Raw genomic sequence first — 13,221 nt, 5'->3', positions numbered from 1 at the left:
TACTGAATGGACTGAGGTTACGCGTACTATATCATGGTCTAGTCAGACCGGAGGCACTGTATTATTGATTAGGGTAATTTAAAATTGAAGCATGAACATCACACAATTGCAAGTCGTGTTTCTTTAAGAGATCAAACTGAGGCATTCTGAGATCTAGCCGCAAGAAAACTCAAAAGTGGATTTGGGCAAGGAGTGGTGAATGAACGCACCGTACGCAGTTGGTTTGTAGAAGTTCCCGCCGATGGCAGAACATTGAAAACTGGGGTCCACGGCTACAAATCATAAAACGTATTCCGATGAAATCCTCAGGAATAAAGCAAACGGAGCTTCAAAGATATATTCGTGCAATTGCATACCGGTACGAATTATGAATACACCATATGACTGTCTTTCAATCGATCTGTGCAACACATGAGGTGAAAACGATGTACTCATGTTACCACATGAATTGATACCACTGTCATATCTGATGAAAAGTAGATGCACTACGACAATCGTAACCGGTCAGGATAGTCATCAACCTCCAACGGAAGAATGTTTTGTTTCTAAAATGTTAATCTATGATAGCCCCTTTCGAGGTGAAACCATCACTGTCGATCGTTACAATGCTGAACTCTGTTAAATGCACTGCATACCTGTCTGAAAGCATCCAGCAATAATGGTCAACAGATATGGTGATCTAATGTTCACTCCAATGCACGCTTGCAAAGGATGGTACAGACTCTCATGATCTGCAGTATGAAATCTTTTCTCACTCATCATGTTCTCCTGACATCTCACACAGATTACCACATCTTCTGATATCTCGATCACTTCTTGGTCACCTCACAACTTCCTTGATTACTAGCTGGTGCAACATGTGGTTGATGACTCCTTTGCATCGCTGACTCCAGACTTCACAAATCGATGGCAAAAATCAACAGCTTTAGCCTGATACTAACTAACCTGACATTGTAGTTTTCATTTGTTTCAACTTCGAGAGCGACATATGTCCAGCGGAGACTTCCATTACACCAGCACTATTTTAATAACGTAACTTCGTAACATTGGAGTTTTGGTTTGATTGATTGATTAGTTTCGTTTGGTTCACTTAACCCCCCATTTGGGCGTCGATCGGTCGTGTGCATCAAATGAAGTTTAAATAAGCGTTCAATTAAACGAGTTCAAAATTGAACTTTTTAACTTCAGTGTAGTTCAAGGACCTGAGGAAGCACTTTCAAACTTGAACGACCTACGTAAAAAACTGAAAAATGAAGATAAATAAGAAGAAAATTAACGTGATAAAGCGCATAAGAGCAAGATAGGAGGAGCAAACGTACGGCTAAAGGGAGAGAAAACCGAAGACGTTAAGATGTTCTCCTATTTAGGAAGTTTAATATCCTTGGATGGAAGAAGCAAAAAACACGTGTTTCAGAATAGTGCAGCCTAAACAAATATTCAATAGGAAAAGAGGACTGCTAACATCAAGAGATGTGTCGTTGGACGTATGGAAACGATTTATTAAGACCCTGGTATGGAGCGTGGCGCTTTACGGATCAGAAACGTAGAGATTGAAAAAAGCAGAAAAATATCCACGCTGGAAGAATTTCAAATATGGTGTTGGCACATAGCATGGACCGAAAGGAAAAGGAATGAGGACGTACTAAAGGAAGCTAATGAAGGACGACACATCATGAAGATAACTGGGGGAAAAAAAGTAACAGTAGGCTTAGCCATTTTATTCGATACTCCAATTGGATCATCGTGTTGATAGAGGGAAAGGCAGAAGGTAACCCAGGAAGAGCAAGACCAAAGATAGAATATTTAGATGCAGTTACGAAGAAAATACCTTAAAATTTCCATGTTACCCACCAAATTATGGTTGAGGTGAGAAAGAAGAAGTAGTACCAAGGAATTTTGTTGTACCATTAAAAATCTAAGTTCAGCACACCTGGTTCAAGTAAACCAAAATTTATTTGTAAAATGCGCAGTGACTGGATATCGATCTTGTTTTTGATCTGTGTTTAGCAGGAAAATAAGTCACGAAAACATTGCGCGTGCTGAGCTTTCCATGACAACTGTATTTTGTGCGGAAAAAAAAAAAACAATCAGAAAATGAAAAATGTTACTGTAGTTCAAATTAACAATACGAAGCCATTTAATAAAATACTTTAACTATTTCTTTGTAACCACTATCGTAATGCATTGTATAATCTCCCCGGTGGGTCCCACTATTTGTGTACAGATTTATAATATCCCGGCAAATTGATATCTCATAAAAATGAGTAGCTATGCGAGTAACACTTATCAACTATTGTTTGGTATTTACTACAAGATAGATATATACATATTCCGGGGTACAGAACTTCTTTGTGTCTATACGGTTGATGTATGCGTTTTCGGTGCGGGAGACCCGAGTTCGATTTCCAGTGGGAGCTCATGTGGTTCGAATCTCATGTCACGCTATAGATCATTGCTTCCCAATCTGTGGTCTGTGAACGGCTGTCGAGAGGATAAAAGAGGGATTGTGTTTGCATTAAATCTTATTATACTTCACTTGGGATATTTGTAATGTGCCATACGTATTTTTACGTAACATTCTGTTTGATTTTGCTTCGTGCTTCTCTCAATGATGTTACAAGATGTAATAGAGGACTCTCTCCGCAAAACAGATTTAAAGTACTCTCCTCAATTATCATTTTGAGTACTCTTAACGCGAGACTTCAATGTACATTTATCAATCTGTTTTCTGTATAAGCCAAGAGAAGAGAAACAATCAAAAAGTTAAATTTATGGAGCAACCGTTTGAAGAACGGAAAATTGATGTTTATCACTTTCTGTGAACAACCCATTTTTAGTAGTGCTGCTGAAAGTATAATTGAAGATATGACATAACGGGCATCTTAGCTACGTCAGTAATTGCAAATTTGTCCTGAAGAAAAAAACTCACTGGATGAAAACTTCTTTCCTAGACTCCAAATATGAACTTCTTTCTATTGCAGAACAAAGCCACTTCCTTCGTTAACATTACTGGGGTTTTGTTTCAGTCTTTCGTTAAACATATACTAGTGTGATTTTACGTGCGTAACGATACCTTTACGCTAGTCTTGTTAGTAGCTGTCTAAAACTATGGTGTATGGAATACTCCATAACTTTACGCCAGCATAGTTAGAGCTTGTTTAACTTTTGCCATAAAAGCCATGCGAAAAACTGCTCAGATAAGAATTTTCAAGCAGCAGGTGTTCTTTTGCTCCTTCCTTTTTCTGGTCTTTTCTTCTCACAAGATAAATCTTTCTATGTAATTATGTCTCGCGAATCATTTTATTTGTCAGAGCTATGCTCCGGTCTCATTAGCTGCTTTCCTTGGCCTACAGTCGTAAATTTATGCATAGTATATGGGCCATATTACCTACCCGAACGTGTGCGAGCGTCGCAAGCATAAATGTTGCCGAGCGATTATACGGATCCACATATTTTACAAACCAAACGTACAGAAGACATATGTAATATTACTTATCCAAATTTACTTATTAGTAATCCAAATTTATGATATCTTATTCGTAAGATGCGTATGTACGTAGAATAAAACTGAAAGGTGTTAAGCACGGATTCTTCCTTAAGGAAAGCACTACACACTGTATGCGGAGTGAGGTGAAATAACGTATGGTATGAGAAGGCTCTGTAACTCATGATTCCAAAACCACGGAAGTATCAAAAAACTAAATAATCGTACTCTGCGTGATTATGTATATGCTGCAGTAGTGAGTAATGATTGAACTTAAAGACCTCGTATACAAGTATCAGAACAAGCTGAAATGCAAGTTACATATACCGTAAGTGGAAAAGGAAATAGTTAAGTTTCGCTATTAAGGTCCCCAAAACTTACAAAATTTACAGGGAAATTATAAACTTAGCACACAAAGAAAATGGAGCATTACAATTATATGAAATTTATGCATCAAGACAAACGAAAAAGTTAATAAGGATCATCTCTGTAAGGTGACTAATTGCGGAGGGAAATTAAGTTTAATCTTGGACTACTGAAGGCGCGTAGGGAGTCCATATTAAGTAAACTGATAATAAAGCATAATGTATCAATGTTTCAAATTCATTGTCTTAGTAACTTAATGTCTTAGTAATTCATTGTCTAGGAGGTGTAAAATGTAATAGGAGAGAGAAAAATGCCAATTGATTCTAACAATGCTCGACTGTACCCCACAAAGTATCGCCCTTCGGGACTCGGTACTATCCTGTTTTAGTGTGGTACAGAAATTTGTAAAATTTTGAATGGAAGAAATATATCAATAGATTTCACAATAAGATTGCATAAATAATCAAATTACGTCAAGATCTTACATTTCAATGTATAATAAAGTAGAAATACGAAATGTAACGTGTACTCTTTGCCACATAGTAAGACATAATTTAACTCTGTCTTATAACAAACAATGCTTAAAAGAACTAAGAGTAGATTTTGTGAAGAAAATATGTAACTTATTTGTATACGGATACGTACTGAAATATCTGCACCCAGAAAACGGGACTTGTATAGATGAAGGGCGGGGATACGTAAAAAGTATTAGATTTAGAGAAGAAATAAGTTTAAGTATTGGAAACATAATTCATCTGTGATTCATTTAAGAACAGAATAGAAATACATGTAGAAATGGGAAAGGCGTAATACAGCAGAGCGCACATAAAGGTATATGAATACAATAAAGCAAGTAGTTAGCCCTAACACAAATTAGCGAAATTGTAACATTTTTTGAAAAAAAAAAAAAAAAAAAAAAACCCGGCCCCTTTCAACTAAACATAGGCCCAGAAAATACGTAAATAAATGGTCAAGTTCTAATTAACCCCGCGGGGCCAAACCTATGTATTAAATAAGTGAAAGAAACCAAATTAATCTAACCTCATTTACAGTAACTTAATATTTTCATAGTGAAAAGCTGACAGGGCTTAACGGAATAAATGCCAAATAAACAGCTAGGCAGCAGGAGTAGGCAGAATCTGACGTCATTAATGTATGTTTAGAAAATTCAAACAAGATGTGAGAAATAAGTGCAATTTTTTTCCTACCATTTCAAGTACTTTGCGGAAATATATAAAGTGTAACATTGTGCAACGGATCCACAGATTTGTAAAATTTACAGAAGAAATTTGTAGCAATATTTTAGTAGAATACTGTGTAAATAATAAAAATATGGCGCGTTCTTACCTGTGAGATGCGTATGTACATAAATATACATTAATGGAAGTCGAACCTGGTACGTAAGTAGTGAGGGATGGACAATTTCTAAAATTTACACAAAAAATAGTAATAATATTGTAATAGACCAGTATTTGAATAATCGAAGTACATTGTGTTGCTACGTCCGACACAGCTTCAACACAGAAAAACAGAAATTGAAATGTAAGGGTTAAGTTTAGAGTTGCCCCTTCGTTTTTTATAAAAAATTAGGAAAATTTACAGGAGAAATGAGGTAAGAAATGAAATAATGATTTGAGGTCTCTATGTGATGTTTAGATGTGTAAGTTTGGCAGCAAATATATGTTTAATATGAAAAAAGTTATGTAGAAGTGGGTACTATTTGCAACACGCGGAAACTTTCGGTGATTCATTAGCCTGGTATCCGTATGGACGGCGAATCGGTGCGTTGAATCAAATGTAACATGTTGCACACATTATCTTCTTTGTAGCCATTGAGTTGCACACTGTATAAAGAAAAGGAGAGTGATTCAGGGCACACGAAGGCGAAGACTTAAGAAATAGAAGCATTGACGTGTTGGCAAAGTACTTACAAATTTCTGAAATTGTTACAAATCATTAGCACGAAAGAGTATAGTAAACCGTAAGTTATTTCAGGTTTGTAAGTAGGCCTATAAGCGTAAAGGGAGGGACGAATCACCTTTCTTTGTCGTGAAAACAGTGGTTTTGTACAAACGCGTACTCACCATCGCTGACGAGTCTGTTCCCTACGGAAGCATCTCACTGTTCCCGCTTGGCCACCCCTGCTGCTGTCCTGCCTCGACTCGGTTAGATAGCATTTGTGCTTTTAGTGGACACCAAGCATAAGCTGATTGGTGCTTCTGCACAAAACCCAATTAAAGTGAATCTGCACCGAAGAATGCAAATACATACCTCAAAAATGGTTGTTGAAGGTATAAAAAGTGAATGCAGAAAGAGATAGCCCTATATATTTCATGAATTTATGCATGGATCTGTATAATCATTCAGCACGGTGCAGTGTTTCTCTTGTGAAGGATTACGTAGCATTTACCCTTGCACTATATGTTAGTTCTCTCTTATTTATTTATGATGAAATTAGTTAAATATTAATCTTTTTCCGTCAAGTATTTGATTTCACTCTTACAATTTTTTGAATCCATATATTATATAACTACACTCTGACTTTTTAGTACTTGCCTACAGATTATCAAAATAGATGATTCAGTCACTTGTATATCGAAGATTGTCATTGATGACCGTCAATTACACAACGTAAATAAATCATAATTTAGTGCAAAACAGACAACAAAGCAGAACGGTACGTAATTCAAGAATCAGAAACATAACATTCTTCCATAGTTGCCAGCTGCAGTAGAATAGACACCACAACCTTCCAATCACATTAATGAAAGGGACACATTCGTAGTACTTTCCAAAAATCTGCGGAGCGCAATGCAATAGATTAACGCAAAGTAAAACGCATATTTTACATAGCTTTGACCCAATCCCATACGTAATGAAATGTAGACTTTCTCAAAGAACCTTTGGTCCTCAGTGACTCACTGCTTGCAAGAGATTATCTACTAGTAGTGCAGTCAAGATCAGGTTTGAGGTAGACATTTAGAATGAAAAGATGGGACCTTCTGGAATTTCTTCGTGATCTCTTCGCCATTAATCTCCAGAAAATTCAAAAAAATCCAATTGCCGGTTTCCCGCCATTTTGAATTAATACTGTAGTCTGCCATCTTGGATTTCTCACATGCACTTAGTTTATGCCACATAACTTCTAAAGTAATTAACGTAGAAGCAGTGTCGGGTAAGTTACTTGTAAAAATGTAACGCGTTACAAGTTACTTTACTTTCTCTTAAAATGTAACGCGTTACTTGCCCCCCAAAAGTAACTGTTACTTTACTTCGAAAGTAACGCGTTACTTTTAGGTCCAAAACTTTAAAAATCTGAAAAAAAATTATGACTTCAATTTTCCGTACTACTATTACTTCCGCTATTATTATTATTAATTATAATAACACTGTATATAAAAAGCAAGGTAGGCGGTTTGTATTTGAATACTAAAAAGATAGTTGATTGCCAACCTCGGTAGTCGTGAAGTCTAGGAGTCAAGGACATTGTTCACGAGCTTCTGAATTTGGGTTGAGGGTCTAGGTTGAGTATTCGGCCTCGAGTCAAACACTGTTAAAAGTTATAGGGCACTGGCCAAATATCTTCAAAACTCCTCGGCCCGGGTTTAGAATTGTCAACGAGTCGAGCAGCTCGGCTCACAGCTCATTCACTATCGACCAGAACCGAGAAGTAAGCCGAGCCAACAGCTCACCCAACCGACTCGGCTCATTGAGCTGAACCGAGCAAATGGCTCATCCCTACCAAGCCGAGCCAGCTCGAGCCATCTTCTCAGTTGAGCCGAGCCGAGCTGAGCTTGTTATAAAAAAATCTCTTGTCTCTTTATCGGGACGAGACGAGATGCAAGTAGTGTCCCATCTCGTGAGCAACACTAAAAGTATTCCATATTACTGTTTAGCTTACATTTCTCATGCCTTTCGTTTTCCTGTGTAATCAGGCCATGATTTCAAAACGACTTGAAACGAACGAGCCATTTATCAAACTCGACTGGACTCGAAACTCGACGCAAAAAAACTGAATCGGCTTGGATTTCAACTCGAGCATATTACCCTTGACTTGACTTGAAACTCGACTTGAATTCGAGTCGAGTCGAATTTTAGCTTGACTCGTGCTCATCCCTATGCGTTAGAAAAAATGGTTGCTTATAATTATTCTGCTAAGCTAATTATATAATAATAAAAATGTTGTTATGTAAAATTAAAAATAAAGAATATAGAGAAACATTACACTACTCTATAATCAACGGGACTCGAGGATAAGCAAACTGATCTGAAAGAATTCCAATATCACATACCATCAGCAAACTATTTTTTAGTAATAAAGTAGGTCTGCTCATCAAAACAGTTTATTCATATTAACCCCTTACTGTAAATCGTTTATTATGACACCCTAGTTGTTGATAAATATTTTCCGCCGGGGCACTTCAGACACTTTACTTTTAAATTCTATTCACCATCATTCTCAGCTCTTAAGAAAAAAGTATTCTTTCAAATGTTCGAACAGTAAAATATTTTTGTTCTCCATCTTTATAAAAACAACACCAATTAAAGTAAAATAGACTACCGGCATCATTGCACTCCTAGTTCACTCACTGAATGCATTGATTTGGAGCTGTCAAAATCTACGACAAAATCTTCCAGGTGCTTGCAATCAGTACACGTGATTTCCCAAAGGCTGTCCTCATCTTCAAAAAACAGCAAGTGGCACTACAAATTTATCTGTTTCTCTGTGTGTCTGTAACTGTCGGTCACTGACATACGTAGTTCATGCTCGATTGTTTCATTCTGAGAAATTTACTAACAGGAAAGAAACATTTGTTTCCGAAAAAAAACATACATATATTGTAGTTACTCATCCGAAATGTAACGCGAAAAAAGTAACGCAAACTAGGTACATTACTTAAAAATTTGTAACGCGTTACCGTTACAGTTACATTGGAAAAAATGTAACGCGTGACCGTTACAGTTACATTGGAAAAAATGTAACGCGTTACTAGGAAACGTTACTTAAAAAGTAACGCGTTACAAGTAACGCGTTACTTGCGTTACGCTAGTTCCCAACACTGCGTAGAAGGATCATCCTTTCTTTATTATAGTTCTAATATTGAAGGCAATGTAACAGGTTATTATCACTCTTCTCCGAGTAACCATTTTTGCATAACTTTAGGAGGGAGTGAAAAATTGGGATCTGTATTACAGGACATATTCTTTTCATCGCCTCATACAACTTAACAGAGTAGAAATATGAAAATAAAAAGTGCTCGAATAAAAGTTGTTGGAAATTTCATAAGCTTTAAAACAATGTATATATTGTCACTATATAGAATGTCAGAGATGCTCAATGGGGCTTTAAACGTCATCAGGCTGCGCACAATTTCTGTATAAACATATGAATGAATCATTTAAAGTAGTATGATTGGGTTTCTTCTAGCGCACCTCTTCTCTCCACCTCTCACTGACCACAGCGCCAGGCCCGTATCCACGGGGGCAAGGGAGACGGGGTCCCCTAACTTTGGCTGGTCCCCATAAAATTTCACGGTAGGCTTGCAAATGAACTATTATATGGTGATGAAGTATAATATCATTGAGTCGGGACCCCCTAACTTCTACCGCCCCCCCCCCTAAATTTTGGGGCTGGCTACCGGTCTGCACAGAGTTCCTCTATAAATTCTAGCGCACCATTCACTGACCTCCGCAGTACCTTACTTAAGTTAAAGCGCAAGACTTTATAGTTTCATCCATAAAGTATAACTACATCTACAACTCTTCTATCTTATAATGCCCCCATTCCAGGGCCACTCTCCACACACCATCGCTCAATACACTTTGTTAAAGGAACAGTTCGACTTAGAAATGCATTTTTTACAAATTACATTTGCAGAATTGAAAATTCTAAAAAGAATGATGTTTGAACGCGATACGTTTAGTCGTTAGGGTGTAACAGAGGAAAAAAGATTTTGTAATGACGTCATACGTGGGCAAGCTGCGAGAGCAGGCTTCCATACACACAATGTCAAGCATTTCGTTTGTGAGTGGTCACTAGCGGATCCAGAAGGATCGTTTGGGAGGGGCGGTTCGCTTTCTCGAAGGTGAGCCTAGCTTCAAGGTGACCAGAATTTTAATTTGGAAGAATGGGACTGATATGAATCCGGGGCTGGAGGGGGGTGGGTGTAAAAGAGATTCCCAGATTCTACTTTGGGAGCCGAACTTTTTTTTTTTTTTTTGTAATGGAAGTATTTTTTCTGTAGATTTTAATTAAATACATACTTTCGTTTCGGAGGCGTGGCGGTGTCATGATTCACTTCACACACAGTCACCGGAACATATGAGATGCACTTCTAGCACAGTATTGCACAAAAGAAAATTCTGTATTGACGATAACATTCATTTTAACGAAAGAGTGTACAATTTGCTCTAATCATTTATATTTTGAGTAACAATTGCGGGACAGCAGTTAGAAAAATTAATACAAAATTAATCTATCTCTATATTTGTGTGGGGTCCACGAAACATAGTATAATTATAGTTATGCTTACAACAACAGTAAAATTACCTAGGTATATTATACTTGCCTTCGTCTAGGTGGGGTTCGTCCCCAGATCCCCAATCTGCTCGGCATACGGCCTTGCACAATAAAGCAAATGCTCCTACGTGGTACTGTGGCACAATATTTCGCGTTCTTCCTTCTGTCTTTCAAATAGAATAGGAAAGCTAAAACTGTCACGAAATTCAAACACCTCGTAAGGCATTTTAATGAACCTTTTTCCTTCTCTTCTACGTTAAGTGTAAAAGAAAACGTTCAAACATAGGGTGACCAGACATACTCTTTTTAAGAGTATTATACTCTTTTCGTAGTTCATATACTCTATACTCTTTTTTCTTCTCAAAAATATCGAATTATACTCTTTTGTGATATTTTCAATTTCATTTAACGTTTAATGCATTTTCCCATTGAAAATAGCATTTTTTACCTGTAAAAACTAGGATGTTGACAACGCAGTTTAGTACTTCGTAGTAGCAGACCCGCTGCTCTGTGCTGCGTTTCTCGTCCTCGTTGCATTGTAGGGTTGCCAATTTTCTTTTTGCAAAAGAATAATAATAACAACTACTTAAACTATTTTAGACAGCAAAATTAAAGTGATAGATTTATCCAAACTTTCAACGTTTTAATTATTAAATTGATTGAGCACCTGGAATGATTTATATTTTCGGAATTTATATATGGTATTCGTACAGTTCATGGCACGGAGTTTTGTTTTCCCTTCAAAGCGAGTCAGCTCTTGGTAGTGGGAATCGCGCAGTGATTATTATTCTAATTAACGTGCGTACGTACACTCAATCAATTATATTATTCGAGGATTGGGAGGATTTATTTGATTAACAATGTCGCGAGGAAAATGTCAGTATAATCAAGCGTTTGAAATAAGCTATCCTTGCATTAGAAGGGCCCGCAGTAACGATGTTTACAAAGCATGGTGCACGGTGTGTAAGAAGGAGTTTTCTATAAAAAAAAATAAAGGGAAATATGATATAGAACATAGAACAACATATAAAATCTAAGACGCACACTGAATGCTCATCAACTTCCGAAACAGGTAAGTTGGATAGTTTTTTCACCACAGAATCTTCAGAAGAGCTAGATTTAATTCGACTAGAACTTGTGTGGTCATACCATAATGTTAAGCACAACCACTCTTTTAGAAGCATGAACTGCACTAACAAACTTTTGAAATCAACAGTGAATAAAAAATTTGCATGTGCGAGAACGAAAACGGAGGCTTTGTTAACTAGGAGTGTGGTCAGAAAATATTTTAAGTAATAGTGTTAAAAAGGCTCCTTTCGCTGTTATTGCTTGATGCTTCCAATCGTAAAGCAACCAAACTCATGCCTGTTTTAGTGCGATACTGTGAAGTAGATACTGATATTAATGTAAAAACATGTCTTCTAAAAATTCATAGCATATCAAATAAAACCTCGGAAACTATGTCGAACGTATTAATGGGTACATTACATCAGTTTTGTTTGGAGAATAAGATAATCGGTTTTGTAGCTGATAATGCACCAGTAAATTTTGGAAGCATAAAAAATAAAACAACATGAAACATGCATAGCGAACTAGAGTGCAGGTTGAAGAAAAATGTTTTGCCTATCGGGTGTGGGGCTCATATCCTTCACAATGGAATTTCTGTGGCGTGTTCGAGAGTAATGCCGATCGATGTTGAGAATTTGGTTTTTAAATTATACAACCATTTCAGTATTTTTACTGTAAGGACAGAAAATTTGAAAAGCTTTTGTGAGTTCATTGACTGTCATTATGAGGGTCTTTTGTATCACTCAACGACGAGATTCTTGTCTATGCTTCCGTGTGTAGAAAAAATTATACGTCAGTATGAACCACTTAAGCGGTACTTTTTCAGTGATGAAAATGCTCCAGTAGCTATAGTCAATTTCTTTCGGGACGAAACAAGTGAGTTGTGGCTGTGTTTCCTGCATGCTCAGCTAATCTTGTTCACTGAAACAATTACAAAAATTGAGAGAGAGAGGATATAACAGCGACTGAAGTTTCTGTTGAATATTTTGAACTTCTGAGGAAATACAAAGATAGAATTGAACAAAACTTTTTTTCCGTTTTCTGCTAGAAATTTACGTACGAAACTTTTAAAAGAAGGGAATATAAAAGAGGAATATGCTTACTCAGTGTCAAGAAGGTTTTACTTTGAAGTGATAACATACTTAGAGATGTGGTCGCAACGTTTCTTCGAAGAAGTAAACAAGATGAAACATTTACTACTTGACACATCAGTTACCTATGAAGAATTTCAGGAGTCATTTGCATATTTCTATGAGCAGGTAAAACATGTAGACAGTTCGTTGGAATTCAGTGACAATGACATTTTTAACACTTACTGTGCAATATCCAGATGTGTTCAAGAACATCTTGAACAATGGGGAGAGAAAAGAGAGACAATGATGGGCAAATGGAAAATAGTGTACAAAGATTTAGTGCAGGCTGGGTCAAATTTAAAAGTGATTGTGCCACTCGTGCAATTCTTGTTTACTTTACCGGACACTAATGTTGATTGTGAGAGGCTCTTCAGTGCTATTAACATCTATTGGAGCGAGGAAAAAAGTCAACTCACAGTGTCGACACTGGAACAGGTGATGAAAGTGAAGATTAATGTAAGCATGACCTGTGAAGAGTTCAGACTGGCAATAAAGGATAACATTAACTTATTCAAGAAAGCAAGATCGTCGCAGAAGTATGAATGATGGTGAGTAAAACTGTTTTAAGTATTTAACTCATTTGCATGCGCATTGGATAAAATACTGTAATTCATTTTGTCTTCATACTTGTACTGTAATTCATCTTGTCA

At 36.9% G+C, this 13,221-nt stretch overlaps 1 protein-coding gene across 3 annotated transcripts in view; it reads right to left on the bottom strand.

Moving 5' to 3' along the window:
* Positions 1-6,801, bottom strand: part of LOC145668037 (cyclic AMP-dependent transcription factor ATF-2-like) — an 86,994-nt gene extending 80,193 nt beyond the window's left edge. The window contains exon 1 of one of the 3 annotated variants that reach the window (XM_081735506.1): positions 6,407-6,801. The gene's annotated coding sequence lies outside the window, so the exon portion shown is untranslated. Of the gene's footprint in view, positions 1-5,934; positions 6,008-6,121; positions 6,367-6,406 lie in introns of those variants that run through there. The other 2 variants (XM_081735507.1, XM_081735508.1) reach the window with 2 other exon arrangements.
* Positions 6,802-13,221: the final 6,420 nt, after the last annotated feature.

Source organism: Thermobia domestica, chromosome 13 (genome assembly GCF_964235325.1).
Source record: "Thermobia domestica chromosome 13, izTheDome1.hap1.1, whole genome shotgun sequence".
Taxonomy (NCBI): domain Eukaryota; kingdom Metazoa; phylum Arthropoda; class Insecta; order Zygentoma; family Lepismatidae; genus Thermobia; species Thermobia domestica.
Note: the sequence above shows the minus strand (reverse complement) of the source record. Positions and strands in the feature narration are given on the sequence as shown.